Source organism: Anser cygnoides, chromosome 4 (assembly GCF_040182565.1).
Source record: "Anser cygnoides isolate HZ-2024a breed goose chromosome 4, Taihu_goose_T2T_genome, whole genome shotgun sequence".
Taxonomy (NCBI): Eukaryota; Metazoa; Chordata; class Aves; order Anseriformes; family Anatidae; genus Anser; species Anser cygnoides.
In genome coordinates, this window is record NC_089876.1 from 30,215,448 (window position 1) to 30,231,544 (window position 16,097).

A 16,097-nucleotide genomic window follows, 5' to 3' on the forward strand; every position below is an offset into this window, starting at 1 on the left:
TTTTGAAGTACAATGGAATTTAGGAAACCAGAAAGGTTACTCCTGTTACGCTTCCAAGTCTATCAAAACCAGGAATTGTTCGAAATCCTGTTCACCAGTAATTTCCAGAATGATTTCTCACTGAATATATTTATGTAAATCTAATCCAGAGTGAATTCCTAAATTACAGCTTTATAATATATGTAACAAAAATAAAAATAGCTTGAAATTTGCCAAAAGCTTTAGAATTGTATTTTCCATGGAGCAGCCTGAACATTCAGAACATCATGAATGTTTTTGTGGAATGTTTAGAAACTTACATTAAGATTTGCTGAAACTGGTCACGTATTATTTAGTGAGGTTTCATGATTGGGTGGATCTATGCATTGCTACGAGGAATGACAAGAGTCAGATTTATCAAGCAGCACAGTACTACAGCAGAAGGTTTTTTTGTGGGGGTTTTCTTTTTTAAACATGTATCCACATACACCAGCACACATACAAGGAACATCACTGGGATTTACCAGTGAAGAAATGATCATAGATAAATTCTCTCACATTTTTGGACTAACATTTCCTAATGAAGATAACTATTTACCTTTCCCTTCAGGTGTTCTTATGATAGCATCTATATCATTCACACAGGCCTTGGAAGGGCCTTATTAGCTTCTTTGAACTTAAGACTTGCATGAGTTTTCATCTTTCAGGACTGTAACTTCACCTATCTTCTTTAATCATATTCAGTATAGTCTAGGCCTAGTATTTTCTCTAGCAAAGAGGTTGCAACATCATTTACAATACGTGTATCTTGAGAACAAGGCAAGACTGCTGGAACAATCATATGAGATGACCCAAATGGCATATTGTCTAGGTCTAATATCTGACATTCTTTTTCTTTTTTCTTTTTTTTTTTTTCCTGCAGGGAAAAGTCACTCAACAACTCTTTTTGTAAAATAACAGTAATTTCCATATTTTTGTATATATTTATCTTCATATGCCTGGCATGGAGCATAAAAAATTAAAGATTAGATTTTCTCTATAGCCTTGGCACAGTTTTTTTTGTCCCCAAGACCTAGCTCTGATTCAGAGCTACCGCATTCACAGACAGCCTACATTCAGACAATGACATTAACTGTCTTATTTCAATAATATTTCCAAACATACAGAAACAAAACAAAACAAAAAAACACACGTAGATGAAGAGCCTTTCTCCCCTCTTCATCTAGTACAGAAACATTCTTGCTGTGAGGTTTGGATAAACGCCAGCTCTTTTTGATTAAAGACACCACCACTGACAACAACAAAAGAACTTTTAAAAGAAGAACTGTTATCTGACTATAACTCTAGCAACACACTGAATGCTAAACATTCTGAAAACGTACATCTTAATAGCACTGCTATCTGATCTTTGTAAGTGATATTTTTGTGCCAACAATGTAGAAAGTGGGGATTAAAGTATAGCTTTTTTTTTTTCTTCCTCACCAAGGATTCTCAAAATGGTATGCTCATCTGGCTATTTCTCCAAACTTCAAGTAAGCTTTCATTGCATTAAAAAATGTGAAGTCTCTTCTTATATTTTCAAAAATCTGTATTTTCTTACACAAAAGAAAACAAAGAGTTAAGTTGCTACTAGTTTAAAGTTGATTGTGGAGTGTCTCAATATATCCCAAACTGTGCAGTGAAACCAGTGTTTTAAGCTCTTTGTTTTCGACTTCAGGCAGCCTGGGCTTTTAAACAAAGAATTGTGACTTTAATACGTAAACATTAAAGGATCCATATTTTCATGGGAATCAAATGAGAGAGCTGCTGAAAGCTCTTGTCTGACTATTCGGATCTAACTGCACAGCTATGGAATATCATCCCTTCCCAAACTAGCACATCTAGTCTTATTTTCTGACGCAAAATTCATTAACAACTGACATGAGGGGTTCTGTCCTTGGAAAGATTAATAGAACTGATTGGTAGCTATCAATAGTTGGTCATGATTTTTTCTACTTTCACTATGATTCTGATTTATTTTACTGTTCCCAGTACTAGATATTCAAATCAACATTACTCAACAGCATGCACCCAAGAAAAAATATTTCCTTTTTAAGAGCTGAGCAAGGTGAAATCTGACAGTTTTTCTAATGAGGTCTTCTACAAGTTATAAATCAAACAGAGGGAAGAGTGACACCCAATGGATAGATGTATGAAGGAACTACCATTCTGGACCACATTCCATTTCCTTTCAGTATGTTTTAGATAGCTCTTCATTCTAAAACTACAGCTCCAACCAACTGGTATAATAAACAGACTAAATATTTTGAAGTCTAGCACACGTTGATCAAATTTTACTCTGCTGCTGGATAAAACATTGAAAGTTTGATTTCTAATACAGCTACCCCCCAGTATTACCATGAAATCCATTGCTAGCAAAAGATGATAAAGATACTACGGGGGAAGAGACAACACCTGTTTTGTACCTGCTTGATGTGTTCAGTTTACAAGGACACATTAACAAGAGGTAATTTAAAATAAAGCAACCCTAGTGTGACACTTCTATGCAGATGGCATCACAGCTACGTTCAGCCAAAAAACCTTGATGCAGATTTTGTCTAGAGACAACATTCTTGGCATCATTAACATCCCTGGTATCAGCAGGGGGATTAGTTTAGTAACTACATCCTAAACAAAATTGTGTCTGGAGATGCTCACCACCAAAAAAGAACATGCAGTTCTTTATTTGCATTTTTTTTAAGACAGATCATAATATTAAGTTCCTCATGCCTGAAGGCACTTTAAAGTTCAAGCTGATACTTATAAAACTTGGCAGATTTACACCTCTGAAACCTGGCGCCTTGCAATGTGACAGCATGAACTTGACCCTTGCTGCTGCTGTACCCTACCCTACATTCATCAAAAGAGGAGGGGAGGGAGAATAGGTAACATTACAAGCCCAGTTAGCTGTCTCTTTTTCTCTCTTCCAACTGCCAAACACAATGGGTGATTTCCATGATGTGGATACTCTATCATTAGGAAAACATTTTGAAGCTTCAAACAAATTTCACAACACCACAAGTATCTATCACTAGCTATCACTGCAGATAGAACAACAAAAGTCACTGCCGATGAAGGTCTTGGGCTTCCCATTCACTTCAGTGACCTCTGAGTAAGATTCTGGACTTCCCTTCAAACAATGACAGGCTCACGCAGCATAGCCATTAACTTTCTTAATATATTTAAAATATTTCCAGGACTGAGGTTTATGGCTAGTTTAAAGCAGGCTGCAGACTCCTGATGACTCCTGTGATGCAGACCACATCGGTGTCAACATGTAAATACAAACCACAGTATATGAACATCATTATAGAGTATATATACAGGTTTGCATCTTGCAGCATACGTCCGCATCTCCTTGAATTTATGGCTGATTGAAATGACTATTCATTGCAGTAAACAATGATTAATTCATTAAGAGCTGAATCTTGACCATGCCATTTTAGCAGCTGAACAGAGCTGCCTATTACATGCATGACAGGTACCCACACAGCAGGCTTGTCTGAGCTGGAGCACAGCTTAATCTTAAGACTGTAAGACAGAGGAAAAAACATCCCCCTTATGGTGAACCATTCCAACAGTTATCAAAACATCAATAAGGAGAGCAAACTATCTGTGAATAAGAAGCTGCCAGACTGAAGTCTCACTCACTCCCTTCTCTGATAGACTATTTCATTATTCCATATAGAAACCCAACAGAAATGGCATGTAACCTGTGCTTCATGCCAGCACGGTTTTCTGTTTCCTTTTATTGCTGTGGAAACGCCAGACTACTAGGAAGTCTATAGCCAAGCATCTCTTTCAATGCATTGAAATATAAAGCTCCCTCCTGTCTGAGAGCCATCTGCCATGCATATGGATTCCTAACACACAGTGCCTCCAAAAATTAGTGCCAGATTCCATGCAATAAACACTCCAAGATGCAGAAGGCTCAGACGATACCACGAGAAACGAGAAGCAAACAAACGAAGAAGCCCACTGATGCCTCTTCATTAACAAATGTAGCAAAACAACACACACAGGATAGCCTTAAACTACTACAGACCAATGCAGTGATGCAATTAATAAACAGCTTTGCAACTGTGCACACTATATGTTTGTCAACACACAGCTAACTGCTTATCTCATGGGTGCCAAGGGAAAATCCTAATAGCATTTTTTTTAATGTTATTTGCACCACAGAAATGTCAGTTCACTTATAAACTGGCTGATAATCAGAAATGAGATTTCTGACTGCCATGTAAACAGCAAGTCATGGATTTTATTTTATATGAGTTAAAAAAGTGGAGCTTTCTGTTTCTTCTGTTCTGTTTAAATCTATTCTGTAGTTTATAGGGTGCTTTAGCAGGAAAAAGGTCAGAGAAAATAAGATTTAATTCAGGGAACCGCTTCATTCTCACAGAGCATTTTACAGAATGGAGCAGCAAAAAAAATGGAATAGTTATTCCCAAAAGACAACGATGTAATATGCTTGCACTTGCTGATCAGTATCTCAAGAATCTAATCCTTTAGGAGGAAAAAAATATATATATATTTTTGGATAAACTTAAGTGGTTATTAAGCACTACGGGATTCATCATTCAAAATGAGATTTTTCACACTGATTTTGCTTCATTTAAAGCAAAGAATGCAAAGTATTTAATCTCCGTTGGACTAAATAACTTCATTTATTGCAAGATTTCCCATGTTCATCAGCAAACTTCTTAACCCATATCTATCACGATGCTAGTGAAAGCATTAACTCTTGCAAAACTACGATGCACTGGCTAAGAGGTAACCCAGTTTGCTCATATGCCTTTGCTTCAGCCTTGAAGACCGTGTCTGAATACTCACTAAGGGAGCAAGAACTACCTATCATGTCATATTTCCCAACAACTCAGAGTTTATTTCACAAAGTGTGAGCTTACCATATGGATTCCCTGTAAGAGAAAGACTTAATTTACAACAAGCCAGTGGAGATGAAATCAGAATTCCCTATATTTTGTTGTTGCAAATGGTAAGAAAAAGGCATCCATGCAGGATTCACTTACGGCTCAGAAATGGTCCTGGGGGCAAGTCTCTTCCAACAAATCCCTAAGTTCTCTTGTGTTCTAGTAAAGGGCCTGAGATTCTTTGACAGGGCTTAGCCATCAGTTCTTCCCTAAGAGAGCTCAAGTACATGTTTGAGTTCGAGCACACATAAATATTTTTTAACCTGAACAGGACACTTCCAACCATGCATTATTTTCTTGACCCATTTCCAGAAAAAAACAACACTTGTGCATCATACTACCATCCTGTATTAACAGCTGATGCAGCAGAGACCCTATTAATTCCCCAAGAAAAACAAAGCTGGGTACTTTTATCCTGCATGACAATGACCGATAGGCCAGTTGGCAAGTGATAGTTTCCAGATAAGCTATAGCATATGCCATCTCTCACTTAGATGGTAGTGCAAAACAGATCAACAGATGTTGAAAAGGAGCAAAGTGGTAGGATATTGGTATGAGAAAAAGCAGGTGAGAGGGCAGAATGGCCATGCAGAATTTTGAGAATAAGCTGTGGGTTTTCACAGAATCGTCTAGGTTGGAAGAGACCTCCAAGATCCCCTAGTCCAACCTCTGACCTAACACTAACAAGTCCTCCACTAAACCATATCACTAAGTTCAACAATATGTTCAACAATGCAGTGCTGGAACAATATGGGTAAAATGAAAAAGGAAAAATGTGGTGGGAGGGATCTGTGAGGGACCACTGCATGTGTATGTCTATAACATTGGACACAAATCTTTATGAAATCAGGACTCATTAGCTTTGCTGCTCATTAACGACTTCTTTTGTATGGCAATTGAACACAGACTCAAAACTGTCCTCACCCATTATCTTCTACTGTTCATAAATATCAATCATTTAAAAATGCCTTAGTTAACCTTTGCAAGTTTTCCCCATGTTTTTTTGTAAACAAGACTCCCCAGCTGGTCTCTTGATCACTTAGGACAGCAAGAAAAGATGGACAGGGTATGAAACAAGCACTGAGATCTTACAAGTGCAATTCTGCTAAACAAAACAGGTGCTAAAAAAGAGTATTTGGTGGCTTCCTGTCTATGGAGTTTCTTGCAAGTTGAGATGATCAAACTGAATACAAACCAAATTTGTGTCCAACTACCAGCTCCTCAAACCACAGACTCAAATCCTCATGCTTGATTCCTGGTTGTAAACCAAAGGAAACTAATGATCACACCTTCCAGTAACGCTAACTGCAAGCCCACTGCTTTCACAGTAGCCTCACAGTAACTCCTACACAATTGCAGTTCTCTGGCGGGTTGGAGAGGTGTACCTGTCTGGAACTTTCTAATGATTCAAAGGCAAACCCTCAAGAAAAATTACAAACAAGATCACATTATTCCTACTTAAATTATGTGAATAAAATCGGTATTTTTGTCTGAACCAGAGATACCTTCAAGGCTTAGATAAGTGCAGTTGCACTTCACAACTCCCTGTATGTTAAAGCTGATCTTCACTATAAGTGAGTTCCACAATGATTTTTTATTTTTTATTTTTCAAAGTATAACAACTTAGGGCTTTCTGGCTGGTTTCCTTTAAAGGCAGATTCTTGCCTATGTCAAAAGAACTTGACTATCATTTGTCATCTTCTTTTCAGTTTTAATATTTTTGGAGGTTATGCAAGCGAACAAAAGCCACACCAAACCCACTGTGATCTGCTTCCCCATGTAAACAAGGCAAATTCTGTAATTTTTCAAGATAGCCACTTTAGCAGAGCAATCAGAACTCCTGAAAAAAAGAAAGAAAAAAAAAAAAAGAAAAAACACACAACTTAAGTAACAGCTAAACAGTAAGAATGGGGAAGGAATCATTTGCACACCACTGCAGTTGCCAACCAAAAGCAAGAGCACTGAGCTAGACTGCAAAGTACTGTGGTGAGACATAAATTTACACCCAGAACATGGGTTACACCAAGTTTATCCCTTAAGTGCTATACCTGACAAACGACATACAGTTGCTCAGCACGGGCCTCTGCCCTGTCAGGTGAGGTTTCACAGGATTTCTATATGAAGCAGCACTCACCAAAGCCTTAGCACCAGAACAAGTTGTTCTGTGTTTCTGCAGCTCTTCATTCATTTCAGGGGAATGACTTCTGATTTCAAAGAAAGTGAAGAATCAGGTTTGAATCTGTTTGATTTGCTCCTATAAATGCTGGCAGACAAAAATACTAGCATACCTGCAGAAGCACTCATCTCCCTAAAACTGGGACACTTCCAAGCCGTTGTGTTCATTCAAAAGATATTCTTAATGTTCCCATCTGGAACCCAAAGAGACAGGCAAATATGTTCCATAATTGTAAAATGCTGAAGTTTCAGTACTGAGTGACTAAGGCACATTGGAAAAGTTTACAAATGAAATCAATTCTGCTCAGATTTGCTAGCCATGCTTCCACACTGCTACCTTCTCCAAGAACTTCAACACATGGTAATGGCAGGAGATGAAGGAAAAACAACCTTGACCAAATTCAGAAAGCAATAAAAGAAGCTCCATCTTAACTATGTAATACCCGGAAAATATGCTTTATACTGGTATTTGCCACAAACAGCTGTGACAATTAAGTGTTTGCTTATAGTTACACAAATGCAGAAGTGCCATCCTGACTACTGATGCTTTTGAGAAAAAAGGTGAGCAATATATTGCCAGCATGGACAAAAACACCATACATGCACACACTCATCTGCCTTATTAAATTATTGCTGTACTTATCTCTGTGGAGTTGAGGGTTTCTAGGCCTAATGAACTCACAAAAGCTTACAATAAAGATCAAAACAATTCTCCTTCTGCTTCTCCTGACAATTATGTAGGAAAGCAGCCAGCACACTGCATTGCATCTCATTCCAGAAGAACTTCTGTCTCCCAAAATATGAGATCCACAAAGCAGTTCTCCCTCTTTTAATGAAACGGCAGATCAGAAAAGATCATCACAGTGTTCCCTTTCAGCCTCTTTTACTAAAAATGGTAAAGAGTAACTATGCAGACTTCTTGGGTATGTTAGTCATTGATGAGAAAAAAAATAATAGTCATTTCCTCACAACCTCCACTCAAACCCTGATGTGATTTTAAGCCTGTAGCTTCCTATTGTCCTCCCCAGATAGATATGTCTGTACTGTTAGTAGAACCGTTCCCCTTACAGTTTGGAGGATATTCAAATTCAGGAAAAACAAACCAGTTCTAGATTTCTAGTTATGAAACTACTAAAGCTGAATTTACTTTTGGTTTCTGAAAAAAGATGAACTTACTGCTGTTAAATTTATGTTCAGATACTGTTAAGAACAAGAAAACCCTCTTATCTGAAAAAAACAAGATAAATAGTTACTTTCTTAACTGAAAAATAAAGTAACAATTTAAAAGCAAACTAAGTGCTTTCAAACAGCAATGTCTTTGTTGTTGTTGTTGTTTGTTGGAGAAAACATCAATTACTGACTGTATACGCAAAACAAACAAACAAAAAATAACAGCCTTTTCAAAGTAACCTGACTTGAAGTTCTGGCAGTTTAATCTAAATTGGTACTGTGTCCGAGAGCTTAAAAATGTGATTTTAAACAAGTTTCAGAAAATACAGTATACAAATATACTCTTAATTTTTTGGCTCTAATCTTGCAAGCGTTCATGCATATTTATGAATTTGTATGCATGGATAAATCACTCAGTTCAAGCCATCAGCCTGTGCAGAAGTCAGGAACTGCCCCATCAAAATGGAAATGACTATTTAAGAGAATATCTTTTGGGCAGTTAACATTGTGGAAAAGCATCTTTGTGAATTATGTGACAGGCAGGAGTCATGATCAAGCGCTGCAAAGCCCAAGTCTGTACATGCCTCTTAACAAGGGAAACTTGTCTGTGGTGTGAGTGAGGCTCTCCAAGTAAGATTTAGCTGCAATAAATATGTGGAGTTCAGTTGCTTATCTTAGGCTGTCCAGACTTTAATAGCCTGGAAATACATAAACCAGTTTTGCAAGATCAGATTTTCAAGTGAAAATTCCAGTACTGGTTTTGTTTCAGCCTGGCTGGCAATCTCTCCAATACAGATTCTTTTATTCTGTTTTAATAGTTTGAGTTTCAGCTGAAATCTGGAATTTTAAAAGCATATACAGACTTCTTAAAATTCTGATTTAAAATCATAAAGCACTTGGATTTGGGTGTGATTTGAGTGGTGACAAACACACGAAACTCAACTATTTACCAGTACCTGTTCCTGTCCCTATCTCTTTCCTTCCAACCTATGCTTCAAGACAGACGTATTTCTTTACCTTAACACTGTAGTGTTAGTTCCTACCATAAATACTTTCAACAAGCTGAAAATATATCACGCTCCGAGACCTATCAACAGAATGACAATACTTTGAATGCAGGTCTAATATAAACTGACAGAGCATTCCATGTTAAACTTCTTTAAGTATCCTTAATGGCAAAAATAAAAATTCTGCAAAATAGGATTCTAGTGGGTCAGAAGAAATGATTTGCAAATTATATTCTATCATATTAAAATATTTAATTCCAATAACATACTTACCATACACCCTCCGTAGGTTATAGACTGGTCAAACCGAAAGCCCTCATTTTCTTTCCTTCTGCTTAGATGCAGAGTTTCTTGTGAAGCGATTTCTGGTCAACAGAAGTAGTATTGTATATAAACTGATGCAAGAAATGTGATGAACTGAGGGAGTTCTTTACATACTTCTTGTAAGCTCTTTTTGGTATTGGGCTCTTTCTTTCTGTGTAGAAGCAAAGTTCATGGTGAAGGAGATTTTTATTGCATTTGGTGTAGGGATAACGTTAAGGATGTTTCGACTTTGATGTTTATCGATTTAAATAAAGCATTCTTACACAGGATACCATTTTTTCATTTTGAAACCTAAGCAGACAGCAATTAAGAACAGAAGAAGATTTTCTGTTGCTAATCAGAGAGGAGTAGAAGAGAAAAAGCCATCTGGAGCAACAACAACAACAAAAAAGCACCATTAAAGTGCCTAGGGTAAACAGTGTATTTTATAATTATATAAAACAGTATTTTATAAAATTAAACTGCAACTGGGGCATAATCTCACCTACCTGAGGCAATCTAGCAGGTAAGGCACAAGGAAAGAGGGAGGCACAAAATAGGACAACGTGGGCTTGAGCATTCAGAAGCAAACAAGATAAAAAACATTACAGAGGGCTTATATTACAAAATCTATATGGCAAAGACTGTTTACATTACTGAATATAATGCCCAGATTAAAAATACCAACTGTTAAAGAAACTGATGACCCTAGAGAGAAGAATTAGTATTTTCTAACAGCCATTGATTTGAAGAGAATTTTAAATGGGTGCTGCACTTATATGAAAGTAGAGGTACTCATATGGCACAAAAATGTTATTGGCTGGGCCAGAAGGGGTTCTTCAGTAATAACAAATGCTTCGCAGCAAACAGCGATGCACCATTCCAGGCATCAAAATTTAACTGTTAGCACATGCAATTGGGACAACCAGCACTTACTACTGTATGTGAAAGGTACTGCTTGGAAGGTGTTGCTCTTGCTTTCTTTTTGAGACATACTGTCCTGAATTTTGAGTTTAGTACAGGCAACTGCCCTCAGAATGCTCTGCCCCTACTTGAAATACTTGTCAAGAGTAAAGGTTTTCAAGAGGTTTGGTTTAAAGATGTGGCAATGAGCACCACACTGGAAATTAAGGGTTACAACTCATTTTTAAAAACCTGAATCTTATTTAGCTGTCCTACATAAGCCCATTTGAAAATGCTGGAACCAACTACAGATGCCTGAAGCTCTTGCAAATGCCAGCACATAATGCTGGTTTGGCAAAACTGCAGGCAAACAGTGTGAATTCAGGTCTTTCCCCAAGCTGCATGAGAAAGAAGGAAACTTGTTTTTGTTTTGTTTTGTTTGTTTGTTTTTGTTTGTTTGTTTGTTTTGCTTTGCTTTCCTTTACTGCTGATATCTAGATTTTAGAAATCTAAAAGTGCATACCCAAAGATCCGATTGCTGAAAGGAGAGCAAACTCCACTGTTTATTCTCACAGTTAGTTGCAGTTAGTAGAAACAATACTAACAATGAGGACATAGCAGCACAGACTTCACTGTGGTGCCTCCAGCACTTCAATCCCACTTGTACTTGTAGTGCAGGTATAGCCCAGGACCTTGCAGTACACAGACAAAAATCTTCTGGAAGTTAACCCTGTTTTCTGCTGTCACAAATTGCCTGGAGGGCCTAGTCTGACTCCTTTACTGAACGATATCTAGCAAGATACCCAAGAACAGGTATAGTGAAGGGAGACAGGAGAAACAATACTTTTTCCTCTTCCTTTCATATGAATCCTAAAAATGCTACACTTAAGCAATGGAATTAGTATCGCAGCTTGATTTTATTAAGATTTTCACATTATTTATATTTTATTAAAACAAGCATCTGAACTATTCCCCCTCAGGTGTCAGAATTGCTATGTTTTCTAAGTTGTCAATATCCAGCGTGGCACTTCTGGAGTTGCTCCCATAGAACCTCAATTTCACTGGACAAAATCTCCTCAGGAAGTAATGATTTCCTGCCCACAGCTGAGCCTTAGCTAAGACTTAGATCCCATACTGCATTTGTTTGTTTCACTTTCTAATAATTAATAACCTGATTTTTTGGCTTAGAAACCAAAACTCTAGAAAGCTGCAAATCATAAGGAAGAGTACACTTCTGATGCTGATTTGTCCTTAACTTTTCTCTTTTACCACTCTTATGCCCATTTGTCAAATGGTAAGGTGCCTTCCAACTTCAGAGTGTACACATATCTCCTATATCTCCTTTGGCCCTGCAAACTCTTTCCTCTGCTTACTGAGTTAGCAGCAGAGTTGGAGGCATTGAACAGTGCTGGGATTTAAAACCACATATCCAGAGATAAGCCTAGTATCTTCCAAACAAAAAGCACTGGTTTCCAAGAGAGGCTGCTGTCTCAGTATCACAGCTTTAATCTTTGAAAATTAAGATCTTGTTAAGTAGTAGGGACCAGGCAGGCAGATTCCTAGGATTTTCATCTATAAATTGATTTTGGTTTTACTTTATTTTTGATAATACTTTAAGACTTCAAGGACAAAGGAATATTAGACTATCTTCCAAGAATTATTTTTAACTTGTTTAATTCTACAGCAAAGATGTTGAAGGACATATTCTTTGTTATACACTTCCCATATGCAAAATTAGTTAGGGATAATTATTAAAAATAATAACCTTTGCCTTAGCTAAAGAGTGTCAGTGAAAAACACACCAATGAAAAAGCTTAATAAGTGAAACTCCGTAGTAATTGGCTTTGCTTTTAGAATTACTAAGTTGACTTAGTGGACAAATAAAGAGACATACAACATTTTTAATGGTGAAATGCCTAGAGCACCAGTAGCAGCTGATCGGACTTACTTATCCACAACTCAAACAGACAGATTTGCCCATTTTATGCCTGCCACCAAGAGCAATAGCTTCCATTAGAGCCAGCAAAGGGTCCTTGCCCATTCTTCACCCACTGTGAATGCAGACAGCCATTAGAAAATAATATAGAATTATAAAACCAATGAGAATGTGAATTCAGCTGACGCTATAGATGCCAAATGCCAATATCAAGCTCAAAGATTTTAATGTTTCTGGTGTGAAGGCCTAGCTACTGGGTGGAAGACTAAGGCCTTACCAACCTATTCACAACCACAGATGGACTCAGGGTCATATGCAGGACATATTTCAAGGGCTGATACACATCTCCCAGGAATTCCTTTTTGGTCCTCTATAAAGATCTGTATGGGTCATCACATCTTAGCCCCTCCTAATGGTGTCCTTTCAGCATACAACATAAAGAATGTCAGTCATTATTACTATGTGAGCAATTTTGTTTGTATTCTTCCCCAGTAGAAAAATGATATTTGACTTACTGGGTTTGACAACATTGCAACATCCATGAGAAAACAAACAAACAAACAAACAAACAACAACAACAAAACCTGTATGTTTTTACTGTATAAAATATATTGCAGGGAATTTTCATCTCTTGCACATTTCTGAACCCTCTTCGCAGTGGTCACCTCATGTTGGCTAATATCACAACGCAAGAGCAGAACAGTTTCAGATCTTTATGTGCAGCAATAACTTCACGGTAGAGGATACACATTCCTTAATTTGCTAATGGCCCATAATGCTTTCTTACTTGGCAAATTTTCTTCCTTCTCTGTGTTCTTACATTTACAAGCAGAATGATTGCTTTTTGCTTAAGCAAAGTCCAGCAGACTATACTTTGACTAAACCATTCACATTCAGCTGAAGCCTTCTGCAATGTTTTCTCCTCCCCAGGACAGTGTTTGCCACTGCTGAGACAAGATTAAAAAATAAATAAATAGAAGTAATACTGTATTGCATTGGACTGTGAAAATAAATTACCTCCTAAACTTATACCATAGAAAAGTTATTATCAGGGCATGCACTTCCCCTGTTTCTCTCATCTCTTCAAGATCGCAAGATTTGGGAATGATTTCAACAACGAACATTATAATAATGAAGTTGTCATACTGCAGAAGGAGAACCACTGAACTGATATGGTAATGCTTACTCTCCTGTGGACTACTAAGATTACCAAAAGGATTTCTAATTATGTTGACAATATTCAGAGGTCACATAATATTAAGATATCTGCATTATTTTTCCTTTAAAATTTCAACCATCCAAAAACAAGCATCTGGCCAGTTTCACATGACTCATAATTTGTCAGTTTTGACTAGTCCATGAACAAATTTAGGACAAACACATACACCTACACTCTTTAGGGTACTCTTAGAGATGAAAATCACAGACCATGCTTTTTTTCACGATTCATGAAAAAGAGGTCAGTAGGAAAATAGAGTACTTTTTGACTCAGACTCTTCAAAAATCCATCAGCAACCAAAGATGTCCTGCAACACAGAATCCAAGTATTCTCTTTATTGCAGAAATATGAATTAGTAGTCTTAACTGACCAGGCAAAACAGTGCATTTCAACACAACAGCTAAAATCTTACTGTACCTTTGGAAAAAAATGTTTCAGCTTCAAACTTACTGGCCAGCTCCTTTCATCTCTGACCCAGAAGGCACAATTCCACGATGTGGTAGCTTCCAGAAAAAACTGCAGAAGCAATAAATCAGTCCATCAGGATTCCAGGAAAACACATTTTACTCAGTAAATAGCACCTTTCGCAAGCCTTCATTTGAAGTATAAAGCTGTACCCTTTGAAAATACGTAGTATATACAAGTTATGCATGCATGCACCAAGAGAAGCATTCAGAGAAACTTGCCAAATTGCACTAGAAAATACATCTGACATAATTACTGAGCAAAGCCATCTTAAATTAATCTCAGCAGCATAGTGCGTAGAATACATCCAGTGTCTTCTCTGTGCGTAACCCTTCCACCTGCTTCTCATCTATCAGGGACTCTGTGTGTATTTGACAGTATAGGAAAGAATGAAGAGCAGCCAATGCAGGCCTTGTTTTCAGCCATCTTGGCAATCACAGTAAAAACCCAAGACCTCGAGAAATGTTCCTTTGTTACAATTTAAGGACCACTATTCATCCATAAAGCAGAAGATGGACTATGCAATAATCTCAGAATCTGTTTTACAAATCTATTCTTGCATATGTGAGCACCAAACAAAGTAGCAAAACAAAGATAATAAATTAACCTTAACTGAAAAAAATCTCAATACAAGTATTTTCAAGATCTGAGTCAAGGAAATATGGGTTGGAAGAGACCAAACCTAGCCTTCTCACCCCATTGCATGCATGGCTCTCCCTAAAAAGCTGTCTGTTCATCTGGTGAGCCCACGGCTCAGGTCAGTTGCAGAAGTGGATGTTACAGAGCTATACGCTCCCACTTACTCACTGTGAGGCTGGGGGAAGAAGCAGGAAACTCATGGAGAACAACCGATCTTAAAGCCAGAGCTGCCCAGCATAACCTCCCTAAAAAAGCTTCCCCTGAAGGCATGATACAGCTCCAGGGCGTTCCTCTGGTCAGGACTGCTACAGAAATTCGACATAATCTGCCCCTTGTGCTTTAGAAGAGCCAACCTTCTCAACTCACATCCACTCCAAAAGGAAGTCTTGACTCCCACATGATTTCACAGCTATAAAGCAACAAAATCACTGGCATAAATTTGACGAGTAAAAAATTGTCTCTTAAGCAATGGGGCCCTTTAGATAAAGACGTTAGCAGGACTATCCACTCACAAGTAAGCACTCAGCACTGTAGGTGCAATTTTCCGCAGGAATACAGGTATTGTGTCCTCAGGGAGTGAAAGGAGCCTAATACACATCTTACATGGTGCCTGGCAGCTGCTAGAAAGCACACAAGTATCAACTCTCACTGATGCAAATAGTTAGAGAGCACAGAAGGAAATGTAAATAAACAATCCTTGAAAAGCTACCCTAAATGCAGAAAAAAATTATATATATATATTTTATGCAGAAACTGGTGCCAATCCACAAGAGTTTCCCTTTCAGCAGTTGCCAGGATAAATTTCCCCTTTGGGCAGACTGTCTGAAATCCGAGCCCATCATGAATGAGAATGTGCAGCTTTACTTTAGAGCACACTGAAAAGAAAAAAAGAAAAAAAAAAAACACAAAAAAAACAGAATTCTGTCCAGGGAAATTAATCATTCTCAGCACCTTTGCAGATACAGTCTATCCCTTTAGCGCTGACCTACATACTGTGCAGACTATGTTTCAAAACAATCTGACATTTAAATCAAATCTGCCTACCTTCCCGCTCCCTCCCCTCATTCCCAGCGCATGAATGACCGATTGACCAGCTGCCCTTCGAACAACGTTACTTAGCAGTGCTCCAGGACACTCATAGTCTCCTCTGGATTTTCTGCACCACAGTTAGGATTGTCCTGAACTGGAAACTGTAGCTATCCAGCGTGAAGTTTCAGACACACAAGACCTCTATAGAGAGAACTCCTTGACTTCTGACCAAGCAGAAGTAGTCTGCTAGCCATTTATTTTAAATAAATAAATAAATAAAATTCTGCCATCGTTGGTTTTTT

The 16,097-nt window shown here is 37.8% G+C and overlaps 1 protein-coding gene across 6 annotated transcripts in view; it reads right to left on the reverse strand.

Annotated features, from left to right (window-relative positions):
• The window catches only part of LOC106041898 (uncharacterized), a 105,742-nt gene that overhangs the window by 39,304 nt on the left and 50,341 nt on the right, over positions 1 to 16,097 (reverse strand). For all 6 annotated transcript variants that reach the window (XM_066995940.1, XM_066995941.1, XM_066995937.1 and 3 more), the window contains 2 exons: positions 13,191 to 14,178; positions 9,575 to 9,776 (listed from right to left, as the gene is read on the reverse strand). The gene's annotated coding sequence lies outside the window, so the exon portion shown is untranslated. The remainder of the gene's footprint in view (positions 1 to 9,574; positions 9,777 to 13,190; positions 14,179 to 16,097) is intronic.